This window comes from Nycticebus coucang, chromosome 4 (genome assembly GCF_027406575.1).
Source record: "Nycticebus coucang isolate mNycCou1 chromosome 4, mNycCou1.pri, whole genome shotgun sequence".
NCBI lineage: Eukaryota > Metazoa > Chordata > Mammalia > Primates > Lorisidae > Nycticebus > Nycticebus coucang.
This window is the reverse complement of record NC_069783.1, coordinates 97750112-97769292: the sequence shown is the minus strand read 5'-3', so window position 1 is coordinate 97769292 and position 19181 is coordinate 97750112.

The following is a 19181-nucleotide window of genomic DNA, read 5'->3' as shown; positions in this document are numbered from 1 at the left end:
AGTTTTAGGCCATTCATGGCTGCAATAGCTGCTTGTTGAAGAAAGGAATAAAACTTAATTATTTTTGGTTTTCAGAGAAACATTTCTGCTCTAGTATCTATTTTAATCTTGTCCTTTATAATAAATCCAGGGTAATCTAAAAATTATGTAAAATTTCTACTAAATTTTCTATTCATTGATTTAAACATACATTCTTACCTTAAAAACAAGGTATTTCATATCCTAAAGAATCAATGGGCAGAACTAGTGTCAATTTAGCTCTTAAAATGCACCTTTCTTAAGCAATGAAGTTAAATATTTCCTTTGGAAATGAACTCCGGGTTCCACTTATTTATTCTGTAAGACGATCTAAACCCTTCCGTATTTGTGGGGAATGCCCTACAGGTTTAAATATTACATATCACTGCTCTTTTGGTTCTATTACAAATACGTGGACAGATTTGATAGATTTCATTCCAAACAGGAGGAAAATTCAAATGCGTTCATGGGCAAAATACCTGTATGTGCAGTTTCTTTCTTAGTAATGTGTGATGTTTGTGAGCAAGAAAGATCAGGAGAGACAGAGGGAAAAAAAAAAAAAGAAAAAGAAAGGGGAATATAGAAATAGCCAAAGAGACAGAATGAGGTTTACAGAAAATCAAGCAATGCACATACACAGTTATGTTTCTTAATAAGAAGGTAACTTCTTTTAGAAAGCCAGTGTATGAAGCCCCATGATCATATCAATGTACACAGCTATGATTTAATAAAAAAAAAATTCAGAACCATTACTTCTGATAACAACTGCATATAAAAAACCATAAATAAAGAAGCAAATAAAATTAGGAACCAGAAAAAAAAAAAAAAAAAAGAATTCAGATCCAGAGATGCTATGTCTGGAAGCACTATTATTCATGTTCTCCAAGCCTGGGCATTTTCCTTAAATGCATAGTGTAAAAGATGTGCCTTTGATAAGTAATATTTAAAATTGATTTTATTTTATTGTTGCACACAAGATTCTGTGAATTCCTTAATTCATTGTACAATCTAATTACAGCTTGATTTCTCAGTGGAAAAATACATTACCCACTCTTCTCAAGTTACTTTTTGATTATTATCTTCTGTAGCTACCACAACCCTGGATTACAGCCCAGTTCTCTCTGTAATCGTGAGTATCGCAGTCGATTTGTTCATACAGCATTTAGTATTGATTATGGAGACTGGCAAATGGAATGTAATACTCAAGCCCGGATGTTGTGGAGACATCTCACAGCATGCATTCACAATACTGTATCTTCGTGGGTAGTTGTTGTTAGTGATTAAAGTTGCCAGAAAGATTTCACATTCAAAACTCATTGTGTTTACAACCATATGATAATTGTAGGAGGAAAAAAACACCCTGCATCAAATTTTCCTAAAACATTTTTCATACATGTCCATCATCAAAAAGTATATGTTTAATCCCTTGTGTGTTGTCTGTGGAGCACTGCTTAGAATTACTATTGTTATTTTTTGTTTTTTTTGGACAAGCCCTCTGTGCTTCCTAAGAACACTAGCAAATGTTGACATGAGTGCCATCAGAGAGAACAATATGGGGACTTCCTCTCAGAGAAGAGACCATGTCTAAGCAAATAGAAGAAAATGCAGAGAAAAATCTTGGCTTTCATTCTGTTTCTGCCTTCTCTCTTTTTGATCTCAGTGCCTCTCTTTTCTCTGGGTTTCCTGATCTGTCTCTCCTCCTCCTACACTCCCCTATTCAAATATAGCACATACTTCCAGGGCTTTGGCGAGAGGCTTCTGTAGAACGTGTGCTTCTTTCCAGCCTTAATAACATGAGGTTCCACTTGTTCCTGCCTGCCGCCCTTGCCTCCAGCACTCTTTGAATCTGTCTTCAGGGCCTCTTTTGCTCTGTTCACTTGGGAAGACCAAGGTTTTGGCCAAGGGTAACATTCACACAATCACAGTAGTAAATCCATGATCTCAGAGCAAGAAGGCTTGAGATCAGTGTGGAGGACCTGTGTGCCCCCTGCCACCTGCAGACCACCACCTGTTCCTGCTCTGGTGACTCTTCAAGACTGTGTCAGCCTCAGCTGGGGTCATGGGCCACAGAGACTTCCTGGTTTCCAGGGTTTCTAATTACTCAAGGGTATCTTTATCAGAAAGCTACTGTTTTCCTTTTTAAATTAAATTTGCTATCTTTATATTTTAAGTTAACAGTTGGTGATCAATGTGGCTGTGCTTTTGGGGATAGCATTTTTTTTTTCAGTGAAAGAAAAACTAAATGTAGATTACTTTTATAGACGCTGTGTTATTATAGACTTTAGGTAAAATTTTTAAAAGTTAATCTCAATTGTCAAAACATAAAACTTGAATTTGTCCATATCTACATTGCAGACTTCAGCAATGAATTTGGTTCTGCAGTATTTACCTCAAATGCACAAGATTTATTGAATTTGACCAGAGTCAGAATCTCTGCCCTCACAGTACTAAAAACATTTGATAAGTCTTTGAGATAATTCTTAACTCATTTGAAATAGAACGCCATTGATCAAAAATGTTAGAATTTTTATTAATAATTTCTTTGAGCTGCAAATAGAAATCAGTGTTCAAGCTGATTTTGACTACATTTTTTTGTTTTAACTCCATACAGACTGTACTTACTACTTTTTTTGGACAAAACTTTAAGAAAGGGTATTCACTTGTTAAGGCATTTAGAGTGCTTTTTGAAAATTTTTCATAAGAATTCTCCATTAACTGAAGTTTTATTGCATTTCTGATCAGAGATATGAAGAGCAATCAATACACACACAAGAAATAGAAGCTATGGGGGGGGGGGAGAAATCCTAAAAAGGTCCAAAGTTGACTCAATATCACAATACAGATAAGATCACAGTGGAGTTGAATATCAAATTAGAAACTTCCCTCTCTAACAAAAAGAAGGGGGTGTTTTCGAAGACATACAGGTCTGCTGCTTAATCCACATTACAAAGTGGATGGAAAACCTCAGTGTCACTTGCGTTTGAAGAATTTTGAAGACCATAACCGTTTTAGCTTCCTCTCTGAACAATATTTAAAGCTGCTTCTTATCTCATTCCAAGCACAAGTTGAAGCTTTTTGCTCTAGTTTAACAAAAGTATTTTCAACCTTACAAATACAGGCGTGTAAAATAGCCCTTTTCCCTAATAAGGCTTTTCACTGACAACCTTTGGCCGCCTTATATGTACGAAATCTGCGTTAAAACACAGCCACCCACTGTTCCCCAAACTGCAGCCAGGGACCTCTTATTCACAAGCATATTTTAATTTAATCAAAGACACCTGGTTTTTTGAATGTTTGACTCCAAAAAATTCACAGTAATTTTTTTTTTTTATTTTTTTGATAAAGGACCTTTCTTTTCTATAGCTGGTACCATCCAAATGCCCTGGTCCCTTCCACTCCCAAACCGAAGATGTAAACAATATTCATGCAGGGGGAATAGAACTTCAGCAATTCGCAGAGTATATACAAACATTTATTGGTACAAAACCCGAAACATGAGTTTTTTTGTTAAATTTTAACAGTGTTTTCTCAAATCTTCAAAGCTTGCCTTGATGGTTTGCTGAAGTAATTGAACCACTCTCGAGTTGTTTTATATAGGACATCTTATCTTTCTTTCATTACCCAGGCTGTGGCTTCCTTTCTATTCCCATGAAAATCCATGTACACACTTTAGAAGCCCTCCTGAACAAGCGCGCTTCTAACTTTCACAGAGCCCTTCGCACAATTTGAATACGAAAGAGATACTGAATCAAAAGCTTTAATCTCTTGTCTGTTAGGCTGCTTTCTTGCCTCTCTTCATCTCTTCCTCTTCCAAGGGCTTTTCTGTGGGAGTAAAGTGAACACTTTTCTGTTTAAAGTGAAGTGTGATATTCAAGGAGATGCCTTCGGTAGGCGGTAGGCTGAGATGGGGGAAGCGGCCCCGGTAAATCTCCCTCTGTCAAAATTTAGCTACATTTCTGCTGCATCGCCCTCTGTTTAAGTCTTTGCAGGTAAAAGATTAGTAAAGAGCTCTCCGTGAACAAAAATCATTCAATCAGCAGAATGTAAAGGGAGTATCAAATGTGCCCTGCGCCTCAAATACGGTGGGGCTCTCTCCTCTGATACCTCTTCCCCTCGGTGAGCTGAAACTGCTTGAAAGGGTTTTCTGTTCTCTGGTCTCTTGTCAATTTGAATGCCAGGAAATGAGCCCCCTTTGTGAGATTAATTAATAGCAGGAGCGGATCGGCCCGAGCCCAATCGCCACGCAACGGAGCTGTAATTGCTACTTTGTGGAAAGGAAAGAAAAAAAGTTTGGGTTGCCGTTTAAGAAGAGGGTTTAAGGAAAGTTCTTTGAACTAGAGGTCTCAGTGCACTGGATTAAGGCAAGAAGCAAGGAGGCCTTTGAAGTTTGCTAAGAGGTTTTGGAGGGGAAAAAAGTTGGGTGGCAAATGGAAGCTGGCAACATCAAAAGCTCTCTCTCACCGCTCCTCACCTGCTTGGCTTCTGAATGGGGACGGCAGGCTGGAGGCAGCGTCTTAGGTCAAATGACCAGCCAGGGTGGTGGAGGGGGTGGGGTGTTCATCAGGCTGCTAACATACACTGTTGCTGCAATGCGTGGGCCGTCTACGTGGGCACCCTGAAGTTAGAGGCACCGGTTCTTATGACTCTGCTCCTGACGGTGCATATGGAAAGACGGTGCATGTGGCCAACAATCCCCGCCCCCACCCCCCATCCCCCACTGATTTGTCTCATTGCTCTGACACCATCCCTTCTAAGATCTTCACAGACATTTTAAAAAGTTTCTCTGCTTATCACTTAGCCGGGATACATTGACAAGAGGAGGGGAAAAAAGATGAGCTTATTATAGAAAACATATCCATCCCCTATCTGGAAATGAGATGTACCATCTCAACAGGGGCAACATCGCCCTCAAGGGGGTGAAACTGATTCTTGGGGGGGCTGAACAAAATCATAGAAATTACAACCACTTATGGCTCTCTAAAGGACTGTGGTACATCAACAGATACATCATATCTCGGAACTAACCCAAATTCATGGGGGGTGGGGGCGATTAGATATAAAATACCTACGAAGGCTTCTAAGGATAATAATCAAATACATTTAAAAAAAATCACTGGTGCCTGCAAATTTCGAAAAAGTAGCATGAATTTTATTTCTTATGAATTATGCATTGACCAAAAGTTAACTCAACCATGTGCATCTCATTTTTATTTTGTACATAATAGGTCTTATCTCGATATTTTTATATCTTCAAATCTTATGCTAAATGCTTTTTAAAAATAATTGTGGTATTAAGCTTATCAAACGGATGGAATAAAAAGGTTTACATATTTGAATCGAAAAGCCTGAATACAGTTTACTTCTTAGCTTTGCAATTTGTCCATGAGCTCAAATTTTATAATTGATTTTTGTGAAAAAATTAAAGAAATGAATTTGCCTGGTGTTTTGGCTACCTTGCAAAACATTTGAGTTCTAACCTCAGAAATTTTGAAATAATATGCTATGTCTACAACTTTTATTACTACAACTTCTAGCCATTCAAACTTTGTATTTCCAACTTTTTTCTAGATTAATATGGTTTATTTCAAATGATAAGCAATATTTTAAGGAGGAGTTATGGAAAACAATTTAAGAGACCTTGACATTTATTGGCCAATAGAATTATTTTTAGAACTCTTACTAACTTAAACTCAAGGGTTTTGTGTGTATTTTGAGCTCAACTTCCAAGAAAAATACATAGAATTTTAACTTACCCAAAATGTGCAAATATTTAAGAGATATAGCTTAATAATGAGAAAATCTTGTGTGTTATGTTTTTAATCTATAATCATGTTGTACTTTTCTCCCATTATAATGACAAGAAACATTTGAAAATCATGGGTCAATCCCAGTCTGGGTGGAATAAACCAGAAACTTTTCTAGGCATGCTCTTCAGCTACATGTCATGCTTCTGAATATCATCATCATTCAGACCATTAGCCTTCACTGACTTTGAGAAAGAACTTCTGGAGCCTTTGACTTACGAAAAAATTATAAGCCAGGCTCTGTGGCTCATGCCTGTAATCCTAGCACTCAAGGGGCCACGGCAGCTAGATCTTTTGAGTCCAGGAGTTGGAGACCAACCTGAGCAAGAATGAGACTATGTCTCTATAAAAATAGAAAAATTAGCTGGGTGTTGTGGCAGACACCCATAGTACCAGCTACTTAAAAGGCTGAGGAAGGAGGATGGCTTGAACCCAAGAGTCTGAGGTTGCTGTGAGCTGGGTTGATGCATGGCACTCTAGCCTGGGCAATAGAGTGAGACTCTGTCTCAAAAAAAAAAAAAGGAAAGAAAAGAAAAAATGATATACATAGTAATGTGCATAGGAAGTCATGTCTTCTCTTTTCCAATGTATTTGGCATGTTGTGTTAGGAAAGATATTCAGTAGAGTGACAGTCCTAGCTAAAGGGACCAGTGACATTTCAGGACTTCCTTTTCATTGACATCCAATACCAATTCATGCTGCACAAGCAGGTTGGCCGAGGCTAGCATTCAGCCCACAGTGAGCAATCAATAAATGTTGTTGACTGACCTCATTGGTGCACCCAACACATCAACCCATGAACTCTGCAGCCTCATTAAAGAACCATCTTGGGGGACGTGCCATTTTGAAAGTTTTACAAATATTTTTAATACAATGAGTGAGGGAACGAAGTAGCTAGTAATTATGAGTCCATTGCCAGAATTCCCAATCCCCAATCCTTCCAAATTTGCAAGAGCACGTGTCTCTGTTTCCAATGAGTGCCCATGCCTGGCAACGTACCTCACCTAGCAGACATCTCTCTGCTTCATACAGAATAGAAATTATGGACATAGAGAAATGTGTACAATATAAATACCCTGATCTATATATTTTACAATATTGCCGTTACCCTGGCCTACTAGCTGTCCAAAGCTGTATATGATTATGCTCATTAGGAAAAACAGGCATATATTCAATTATTTTCCTGCCGCCAATGCGGGAAATAAAAGTTTCCTCTTTTATTATATAAAATATCTTAGTTTAGGCCATGCATGTTAAAGTTTATCACTCCTGGAGGATTGTAACTGCAACATTTTTGAGCTATCTGGAGGATTATAATTGTGTGCACACATCAATTATGGATTGGATTCAGCATTTTCAGATAACTTCCCAAGTCAGAAAGACAGCACAGAGGTCTCCAGGCAGTTACAGGCCAGTTTGATTACAGGTGTTGTACACACAGCTTTGTTAGTTCTCCGTGATGAGGCTTCCTTTCTCTATGGGAGAGAAACTGACCATTGCTTTCCACTAACAATTTCTTCCCATTCCCCAGAGATGCCTTAATGAGCCCCTCGGACATGGCCAAAGGCAATCTTGTTCTCTGGGCCAGTGAGGTGAAAAGCCAAAGCTTAACCTACCAGACAAGCAAGAATTAATAAGGTATCTTTGATTCATCTCAATTCATTAACAAAGTTACAAGTTTGGCGGCCTTAAGGAACACAGTGTTGCTCTGTCCTTTCATTTACAAGTATTGAATGAAACATCCATGCCAAGGTATGTTAAAAAAATTAACTTACAAAGAAAATAAACGAATGTAGAATACTAATTGGGAGAAAGTAACTGACAGATACTGCAAAAGATTGATTTTAGGGAAAATGGAGAAATCTGTTTTCTGTTTATTTTAAGGACAGGAAATGAATACTGATTAGAAACGTATAGGCAGTTGCATCGTGAAGCATTTGGTAATGTTTTCCCTGGATATTTGATTTGTCTAAGTTTTTCCCCAGATTTCAGATTGGATGCCAGTTATCAGAGTTAGTTTTTGGTCTAATAGTTAGTTGGACTTCCTTGGATACACAGCTCTTAAATTCTGAGCATTTGCTGTGCCTTCCTGGGGAAAAATCATTGAAGCACAAATGTTGCATTGCCACAGAAAGACATGCCTACTTTAAGTATGCAAAATAAGGCCGAGATGAGGTGGTTTAATTTCTGTTGGCTTATTTTTTCCTCAGAAACTGCTGTAAATTTGTTAAGAAATATTACCCATTTGCATCTGTACGACACTTGAAGTGCAATATTATTATTCCTTAAATGTGTTGTCTAGATATCTGTCATTGTCTATCTAATCTATCGATAGATATTTCCACTGCATAGGGTAAAAGGAAAGAAAAAACAAAGCCACATACTTAAATAAGAAAATCTTAGTTTAAAAATGACGTATTAGATTGCAGTCCCTCGGAGAAAGAGAGTCAGTGTCAATTACTTGGGGTATACATCTAGCTGCTCCTTAGCGCTGCCATCTCATTTAACTGGGTGAGGGCACATCTCCTCCACATTTTGTTGTGGTGCAGCCTGACTCCACAGTGAGTAAGGTGACTGTGGAGGCAGCTTCGGGCTGCCAGAGAGGCTATGGCAGAGCAGAGCTGCTCCCCTAATCAGCTTGGCTGGGAACCCTCCGTGATAGCCTGTGTGAAGAAATTGACAGAATATTATGCAGAGTCTCCTGGAACTGTCTGGCGTGCATGGGCTGGAGTCAAACTATTCTAATTCTTCACAGGAACTTTGGAAATGCAGGAGTGAGGTTGTAGTGACATCTAAAGGCAGACTCTTCAACTCCTGCCGCACTTCTGAACAGCTTGCTCCTTTTTGCAAATTCGTCCAATGATAGCTTCTGACAAATTTCTCCTAAAATCCACACAAAGCAATTTTACCTTGGAGCCTCTCTTTTCTCAGTCTATGTCATTGGGAGTGGAAATTTCCTTGCCCTATGTGAATGCCTCCCTTGTGTATGATAGTCTGTCACTTCTACCACCCATATAAGGTTGTCTTCTCTGAAACTTGTGTGCTTAACAATTCTTTGGCCACAAATCCTGAGGCCAAACCAGGCTAACAGTACATAAACTACACCTTGGGCAAGAAGCTCCACGGCCACTTTGCCAACATTCTGCCTTGGTGGCGATCACACAGCTAGCTGCCTATGTAATCCTCCCTTGTCTGTGTTCCTGGAGCTAACAATATGGCCCCGAGGCTGTATGAGTTTCCCAGGAGGAGTAGGCATTGGCCAAGCCACCTGCTGCTATCATGAATTGGATACAAATGCCTTGCCAGTTGGCATAAAGAAATGTGCACTTTTAACGTTGAGTGCCCGCGTTTCAACTGTGTTTCTTTTCTTCCTTAAATAAAATGACCTTTTTCCTTAGGTTTCTCACATCACTCAATTCTGTAGGGTTCTTTTGCTTATGGCCACTTGGTCACAAATGGCAGGGACTTTTTACCTTGTCTTTGGCCACCCTGCAAAGGGGGCTGGCTTTCCACCAGCACCTCCTCCCCAAGCATCCTGATCATGGACGTATCAGTGACCTTCTTCCCTGTTTCAGATGAGCCCCTCAGTCTCTCGTCCTGCATATTAGTGAGTCTAAAATGTCTCCTGCTTTGATTTGCTTTCACTGTCTTTAAACACTCAGATGTATCCCATTGGTAAATTTGGACAGGGGCAAGAAAATTAAAGCATGTACACAAGGCAGCAGGTTATTTTGCATGCAGGTGATTCCCAACAATAATAGAACCTGAATGTGTTTTCTTAGCTCTCCATTGAAGGGATGGGGGGTTTCTTTTCTTTCTTTCTTCTTCTTCTTCTTTTTTTAATGGTCTTGATGAAAGACCTATAAAGTTGAATTGAATAGTTGGAAGATAATAACTTCAGTGGTAAAGGTCCCCACATAAGTCTACCACCCTGCCCCTGGCAGTAATCCTGGCTTTGGGGATCTGAAATTTCCTAAAGATGTTAGTGTCGTATACACATGTGCTCTTGTATGCTCATAATCCTTTTCACTAGCTTCTTAGCTGCATGCTTTGTATTTAAATTTTCCTTCTGACCAAGTAAATCCCTTTGGATGAAGTGACAGGATCTTTTCAGCACCCATAGCTGGTGACAGCTGGTGGAGAAGCCCTGAAAGGCTGCAAAGTGTTTCTTACTAGCTTTCTTCAAGGCCAGTGCCAGCCACCAGCTGAGCGATTTCTTAGTTCTCCCTTCAGGCATCAGTCAGTTGAAGGGGCTCATAGTAAATGCTGAAGAAGTATAATAGATATTAATATAAAAGACGATATCTGTGCTTCTGGCTTAACTGTGCTTTTAATTAGGTACTTATTTATTATATGTGAACATGGAACCTTTTCATTAATTCTGGTGTAACTCTTTATTAGTACTGTAGGAAGTATATTCTAGCATCTGAAATGCAGTGAAAACGGTTTTGAAAAAAGTGATTGCCGAAAACCTTTGAAAACACAGTTCACAGGGCCAGATGTATTCTGTTTCTCCTTCTTTGGGGAAGTTTTCTTGTGAATTTTCAACTTGAACTATATTCTGTTGTTTTAAATGAAAATCGAAAGATGTCTGTGTTTGGGGGGAGGGGGTTCCCCTGGCAAGTTGCCATTGTTAGATTAAGTAATGAGGTAATAAGAAAGATTCCTACTAAATAGGAAACTAGACTTTGAATTAAAGGGTGCATTAGTGGTACGCTGGCCCCATGTAGAATTGTTTACTTTCAAATATTCACCTAACCAGATGCTATTTCTATATTTCTGAAAAAGCAAAATAAAGTAATATTTTGGGGAGGAACAAAGATAACAATTATACAGCAACATTTTGTTGTCATTAGATTTTCTTTGTAGAGTTAGACCTGTAACATATCTCGTCATCCTAGAAATTAAACATTTGGTCACATAGAAAACAAATCTGAAAAGCAAAGTTATATACAACTTCTCTAGATGTCTGACTATAGATTCACTTTCACATTCTTTCTTCTTTTGTTTTTTTCACCACTTTTTCTTCCACCTGCCTTAATTTTTTGAAGAATGAAGAGAGAGAGTTGAGAGAGTATTTTATTATTCATGCCTCAATATATATAAGTATTCCCTGAAGTTAGAGTTTAAGGGAAGGAAATATTTGTTGCTATGTATTATGTCCATATAGAAATCTGGCAGAGCACAGACTAAACCAAACAGATGACCAGAAATGTTGGTTGTCCCAGAACTCTGAGAAGTGTTAGTTGAGACAAATAATTTAACATGCAAAATTAGTAGCAGAGTCCACCATACATGTTTGGTAACAACGATAGAAAAATACATAGATACATAGATAGATAGATAGGAAAACTGTTCCCCACACGTAACAGAAGTATGTGTGTAAATGTGTGTGCACATAAATTACTTTTTGCATTTCTAGTGCTTTTTAAATGGACAGAAGTTTACTGTTAAATGAATCTGACATTCTGAGAATATTTTAAGAAATGTGAATACTGTATATTGCCATGATTCAGTTTTACGAAATCTGTTACTCTTGAAAATCTAATAAGTTAGAAGTGAAAAAATAATAATAATACCAAAAAATAAAAGGAAAAAGTCATTATATTTTACCTTGTATTTTGGGTCCACAAACCATATATTAGCAGCAAAACAGATTCTACGTCTTTTAATGACAGGGAATGGTACAATGTAGAGTTTTAAATCCTGAATTTTTATTCTTGTTTTTCTGCATTTAGCATCCCACGTTTCCTTACATCAGCACCCCCAGATGGGGGAGGGAAGGGGATGTTGTAAACAGTAGAAAAAATGAATTAGAGGATTCTAAAATTATAAATGTGTAATTGATAAGTCCCCCAAAATGTCACTTGGCAAAAACATCAAATGATGCCCCTTTCTGGAATACGAAAAATATTTCTAAACTCAATAATAATATTAAATAAGCTGTAGAAAGGATACCATTATGAGATGCTATATTATTATATGCTATAGCAATATGCTATATTATTATATGCTGTAATAATATTCAATGAGCTGTAGAAAGGATAATATTTCTCATAAGGTCAGTTAAAAGTAAGCAATCTGCTAATAATAAAATTGGAATCTGAGTTTGTTGTAGGTGCTGGTGGTGGTGTTTGAACAAAAATGCACATGGGCTTTCACATATTCAAGTACTTCGCCATCATCCTTTTTGCACCTGATGAATTATTAAGACGGGGCTTGTACTGGGCTCACCAGCTACGCCTGCCTGCCTCCCTGTTAGCAAGTCACAATCTGATGTGTCACCAGGAAGGGTGAAGAGGAGGGCTAAGAAGAATGCCATCTCTACATCAGTGGGCACACGCTGATATCCGTTTCTGGATCCACTTCATTTTGTATTGAGTCAATTGTTTTAAAATGGGGTATTTTTACGTAAGACATTGCTTGAATTTTTTTTCTTTTTTGTTTTTCGAGTCTTATTCTTAGATTCTTGTTCTTAGGCACACGTGTATAAGTGCACGCGTGTGTTTTAATGGAGAGTTTTGTGTGCTGTCATTTTCTTAGTACTTCTTTACACCAAATAACCAGATGCACACACACACTCACATATATGCCCTGCATACCTGTATATGCGGTGTCTGTTTACATTTTCTGTCATGTAGTCATTAAGCACACAACGTCGACTTAAAGGATGTCAAAACTGACAGCCTCAGCATGATTGATGACGCTTTGCTAGACTGATTCTTACCAGGTGTGGTGTGATGGGAATTCAAATGCTGTTCAGAGCTCCTATTTGTGTTAGCAAAGTTTTGCTTTTCTGTAAGTTATTTTAGGGGCAAGAAGGTAGAGGAAGCTTCTGAACTTGTAATTAAACCCTTGTTTACGATGTTTTGAATATTTTTAAAAATGAGATTTTCTTTCCCCTTTCCCCCTATCCTTAGGTTGTAACTGGGTTATAGCTTTCATGTGAAAGCCATAAATTAGTTTCGTAGTAGGGCTGAGTACATTGGATACTTTTTCTTTCATTCTTGAGATACTTTACCAAGAAGAATATGTTCCAGCTCCATCCATGTAAACATGAAAGGGAGGGGAGGGAAGGGGGAGGTGGGCACAGGGAGGGGGATTGGTGGGATTACACCTGTGGTGCATCTTACAAGACTATATGCGAAACTTAGTAAATGTGGAATGTAAATGTCTTAGCACAATAACTAAGAAAATGCCAGGAAGGCTATGTTAACCAGTGTGATGAAAATGTGTCAAACGGTCCATGAAACTAGTATATGGTGCCCCATGATCACATTAATGTACACAGCTATGATTTAATTAAAAAATAAATAAATAAAAAGAAAATTGTCATAGCGAAAAAAATGATATTTTCTTCCAATATGTATATCTGATGCAGGTTATTCATTGTTATATCATTTACTCTTCAATGCACACCTAAGTAGTCTCTTCCATTATCAGGATAAATATTTTCAAAGATACAAAATTACTTGTCCTATTGTTCTTATTCTACCGGGCTAACAAATAGCCCCATTTACTCTATTACCTGGACAGAAGTGGACACTGTCTTTATGAGTCTATGAAAGCACCAAGACAAAATTTTACTTAAAATTTCCTGTGAGTATTTGGAGCAGCTACAAGTCTGAGGGAGTGACTGTGACGTTCTCCTGCCTCTATGCACATAGATTCTCATCTTTATATCTGAGAGGTCAGATTTGCTCCCACTGAACTCTAGCCATCCCCACAAAAGAGTGGGCATCTCTGTGACTGCCCTGAGTCCTGCTTCTCCAAAGAGTGGCCCTGTGGCTGAGGCTGTGTACCAGAGGCAGTCACGAACATTAACAGTGTATGCAGATTACAGGATGAAGCTCACTCATTTGCCATCATTGAATTCAATGTCTTCTTATCAAAAATAACTTTTCTTCCCTTCTGGCCATTTAAGGTAGGAATGACAGTGCTAAATGGTTGATGCCCCACATAATTCCACAAAACAGGACTCCCTGCCTCAGGATGTTGTCAAGTCCAATCTGTCATTACCAGAAGGAAGCTGGCAAGTTAAGTAATCAGTGGACCTAAGGGATAGAGTCCTAACTTCTCCCACATCCTTCTTCATATTTCCAAAGAACACTGACTTAATGCGGCCTTTGGATATTGATGGTCTCAAAAGATTATCCCAGGATCTGCAATAAACTTTGTTCCTCACCAAATTTTCAAAGAAAATTATAACAGGCAATAACCCAATGCCTTTAAGTTTTGTTCCTTTGGTTTGTCCTTAAGGTTTCAAGTAAGCATATAAATAAAAGAAGAGGCAATTTATTCAGACTCAAATGAAATGGGGTGGTTTTTAAAGGATGATATATGGGGATTCAGCCCTCTTTACCCAACAGGTGGTGTGACTTCCTTGTGGACACTCTCCTGTCCTGATGGCCACAGGTTGAAAGAGAGTCTCAGCCACCTCAGTCGAACAGTGCTGATGAACGCAAACAAAATAGCATTGCTTCTTAGCTTCTTTGGAAGTTACCTATTTGGAGGACTTTGACCAAAAGGAATTGCCTGGTCACCATCAAATTTCCCATGACTTATTTTCATTATTACCTACCTTGAAGTTTTTCTGATTGTTCACTACTCTTGTCTTCAAGAACAGGCAGCTAATTATTAAGGCCTATTTTTTTTTTTTTTTTAGATATATTTAGTTAAGCAAGGGGCACTAAACCAGTCTTTCAGCGTTTTTCAGGAACGTGGGAAGTTGCTAAAGTACCCTCTAACCCAGTGGTTCTCAATCTTCTAATGCTGCGGCCCTTTAATACAGTTCCTGTGGGTCACCACCCACAGGTTGAGAACCACTGCACCAAACACTGGCAGTTTGGACGAAGAGTAAGGCCACAACCCTTGACTGCATGTGAAGGACAGAGCACTGAGGGAACAAGGCATCAGAGAGCTGGGAGGTGGCCGGAGACAGCACAGTCCTGACAATCAAGTGTGTACAGGGGACAGTTTCTGCCAATGCAATGGGTTCACAGTACAGGGTGAGATGGGGTCACTGCTGTGCTTCAGAGAAATTAGGTTCCAAAGACAAAGTCCCTCATAAGCTTTGTAGAGTAAAGCACTTGGTAGGAAAAAAAAAAAAAATTCAGCATACAGATTATGTAGACATACAATAAAGGCTCTCAGATAAAGAAAAATACTGCATACTCTCCACCAAAGTGTGTAATTAGAGGAAGTCTGTGATAAATTGCCCACGCAGAACACATTTAGAAGTGCAGATCACTTGTATCAATTACATAAGGATAACAGATATGCAACAGGACCATCCAACATGCCAGTACATTCTTTCACCCTAAATATATATCTCATTCTGCAAATACCCAGCGAGAACCTATAATGTCCTGAATTTGTGGTGTAGGAATTGAAGGAACTGTGGTTAAGTTCCTTACTAGAAATCCTTCCACTAGGTTGCTAAAGAAAGTTGTTCATATGGAAACATCTCATTGGAGGAAATCCTCTACGAAACACCAGAGGGAGGTGCCAAGTACTAGGTGCTGCTGGCTGCCATGTGCTGCAGGGACCCTCTGTTGGATAGGCTGGGCAGCCTTTGGGAAGCTTTGCGCATTGCAGAAGCCTGCTGGTAAGTACAGCAGTTCCTGCTGCAATGACTCCCTAGCGCCCTCTTCTGATAACACTTAACATAGTGTTAGCTGGCAAAAGAACAAACTCTAAAAGGGCTCAGATCCATTTTCCCAGATCAGGCAACAAAGGAGGAATTTACAGCTGAGGGGCAATAAATTCATAACCAACCGGCCCACACAATCAAAGCATGCACAGGCTCACTCCCCAGAGGTGCCTCTCTTAACTGTTTTGGTTTTAAGTTCTTGAAGTATGCTACAAGCATACAGGTCGTATGCTAATACATATAGTTCTTTGTATATCAACTTTAATTATTATCTACTAATATCTAGCTATGTAAAATGAGAAATGTGGCCCATTTTACCAACCCTTTCTCATCTCAGTGTTTCATAATTATGCTTGTAATCACCTATAAAATTTTAAATAGTATTCTTACACGTTATTTCCAGCCATCCAGTTTGGACAGCATTTTTTGACTCCTCACTAAAATGAGAAATACAGGTGCGTCCACACATTGTGTCACTTCCCCTCTTCACACTAGCATACTCAACTGTTCTCAGACTTAATATTACTTTCTGGTTCCTACTGTTACATTCTCTTTTGTTATTATAATTAAATCATCTGTGCTTTATTTGGTAGTTGCTCCTAAACACTGTAACCCTATAACCACATATTCAGTCTTATGATTATGTATTATTTATTAAGAGTTTTATTTATGGAAGCTCTTGGTAACATGACTGTATATATAACAGCAAATATATAAATGTTAAATAAGAAATGTGCTATTCTTCTGACCGTAATTCCATTAAAATATGGAGTTTTCTAGAAACCTTCTCAAAATTAGAGTGAGTGATGGAGTCAGGTGGCTCAAATCTAATTCTAGTGGAGTGATTTTGAAACACCACCATAATTAAGCTATTATTTTTACTTGTCCTTTCTTAATAGATTTTAGGTTAAAAATAAAGATTATTATCTGCTATTCATGGAAAATTAATTTATGTGCATTGTTTTAAGTCAAGCAATACAGAGATGCTTATATGCTTTTCTATAGTCCAGCACCATTTCTGTCCTTTTAGTTGTGTTTTTTTAGGGATTGCATTATGCCTATTATTATTATTTTTTTTATTTTTATTTTTTTGTAGAGACAGAGTCTCACTGTACTGCCCTCGGGTAGAGTGCCGTGGTGTCACACGGCTCACAGCAACCTCTTAACTCTTGGGCTTACTCGATTCTCTTGCCTCAGCCTCCCGAGCAGCTGGGACTACAGGCGCTCGCCACAACACCCGGCTATTTTTTGGTTGCAGTTTGGCTGGGGCTGGGTTTGAACCCGCCACCCGTGGCATATGGGGCTGGCGCCCTACTCACTGAGCCACAGGCGCCGCCCTATGCCTATTATTTTTTAAAACTACTTTCATTTTAAAATTACTTTTTGATTGACAGATGAGTGGCAAGTTTATCACAGAGAATTTTTGTATGCCATTGATCTAGCCCCTACTGCTAACTTCTTACATAACCACAGCGTATTTATCAAAACTAAGAATTAACATCAGTATAATAATTTTAACTAAATTGCAGATTTTATTTAGTTCCCCACAGTATTTTTGCTAGTGTCCTTTTTTGATTCCAGAATCCAATCCAAGGTACCACATTGCGTTTACTTTCTAAAGCTATTCTTTATGATATGGAATTCTGTGGATCCTAAAAATTGCAAAGTGATGTGTTCCTTCCCCAACAGCACAGGGCACAGTTTTCCCCTCTTCACAGCTCCGTGGTGGTCAGCTCCTCCCCATCCCTAAACACTGGCAGCCACTGAGATGGTAATGATTGCTATAGTTTGCCTTTTCCAGAAAGCCCTCTAAATGGGACCATGCAGTATATAGCTTTTTAAGCCTGGCTTCCTTCATTTGATAAAATGCATTTAATATTTATCCACACAGTTGCATAAATCAATAGCTTATTCCTTTATATTGCTGAGTAGTATTCCACTGTATACATTAGCCACAGTACATTTCTCCATAAGTCAGTTAAAGAATGTCTGGGTTATTTCCCATCTTTGGTTATCATGGACAAGGCTACTACATAAACATTCATCTATACATTTTTGTATGAATATAAATTTTTAATTCATTTGAATATGTCACTAAGAGAAAAAGTTCTGGGTTCTGTTGTATTTTTAATTTTGTGAGAAAAGGAAAAACTATTTTTTCAAGTGGCTCTACCATTCTGCATCCCCTCAGCAATGAATGAGAGTTCTTGTTGCCCTTGACTGACCACTGGTGGTGTCAGGTTGTTACCATTGCTATTGTTTGTTTTTTTTTTTTATCATTCTAATAGGTATGAAAAGATGTCATATTTTAGTTTCAAATTTCCATTTCCCTAATGACAAATAAACTTTTAATATGCTTACTTGCCGTGTATGTATTTTCTCTGGTAAAATTTATGCTCAGAATTTTTCCCACATTATTTTATATATTCTTTTTTTAAAAAATTGTGGATTAATGTGAGGGTATATAGGATTATGTTACACTTTTTGCATTCGTAAGGTAAAGTCCAAGTTATAGTTGAGCCCTATACTTAGGAAGTGCGCCCTTAGGGTCAACCTTTATGAGTTCTGACTGTATTCTGAAGACAATCTTGTATTAGACAAGTTATTTGTAAATTTATGTATTTTCAGAGTCCACAAATCATCTTTTTATTCTCTTAACAGTATCTTTCACAGAGTTAAGGTTTTTAATTTGGATAAGTCTAATTTATCAAAGTCCTTTTTATTCCTTTTATGGTTAGTGCTTCTTATATAACATCCCACATATGTTTTCAGACCCCAGATTTGATAGATTTTTCTCCTGTTCCCCTATAGCTTTATGTTTGTATTTAAATCAATGATCCAATTGAAGGTAATTGTGCACAGTGTTGAGGCTCACTTTTTGCATATATGTACCCATTTGTTCCAATACCTTTTGTTGGAAATATCATCTCTCCATTGAATTATATTTGCATCATTGTCAAAAACCAGTCTGAGACTATTGTGGGGCTTTTTATTTTGTTCTAATGACCTATGTATTTATTTTTTCATTAATACCATGCTATAATGATAACTTTTGATCTTAGCCAAAAGGCAAGAAGCAATGTAACTACAATGTTTTTAAGGTAGATCTTGAAATTAGATAAATTGAATTCTCTAACTTCATTCTTGATTTTTTTGAACTGTTTTTGATATTATAAGTTCTCTGTCCTTCCATATAATTTTAAATTCAACACGTAAAAAGATACAGAAAAAACCCTGAATTTTTCAGTGAGTTTGCCATGTAATCTATAGATCAATTTTCAGTGAATTAACAATTAATTATATTGTCTTCCAATCTATAGACATGATGTATATCTCCATTTATTTATATTTTATTTCTTTCATTTATATTTTGTAGCTTTTAGCATGCAGATCCTGCATTTGTTAGCTTTTACCTAAATATTTTATTGTTTTAGTGCAATTGTAAATGGTATTTGTTTTGTATTTCAATTCATTATGCTATATAGGGATATGATTAAATTCAAAATATGGTCTCTGAAGCCTAGAAACTTGTTGAACTTATTAGTTCTAGGAGTTTTTGTAGGTTTTTTGGGAATGTTTTTACGTAGCCAAATATGTTATCTATGAATGTAGTTTTTTTTTTCTTTTTAAATCTTTATGCTATTTCTCTCTTTTTTCTTGTCTGATTATGCTAGCTAAATTCCAGTTTGATGCTGAGTACAAAAGGT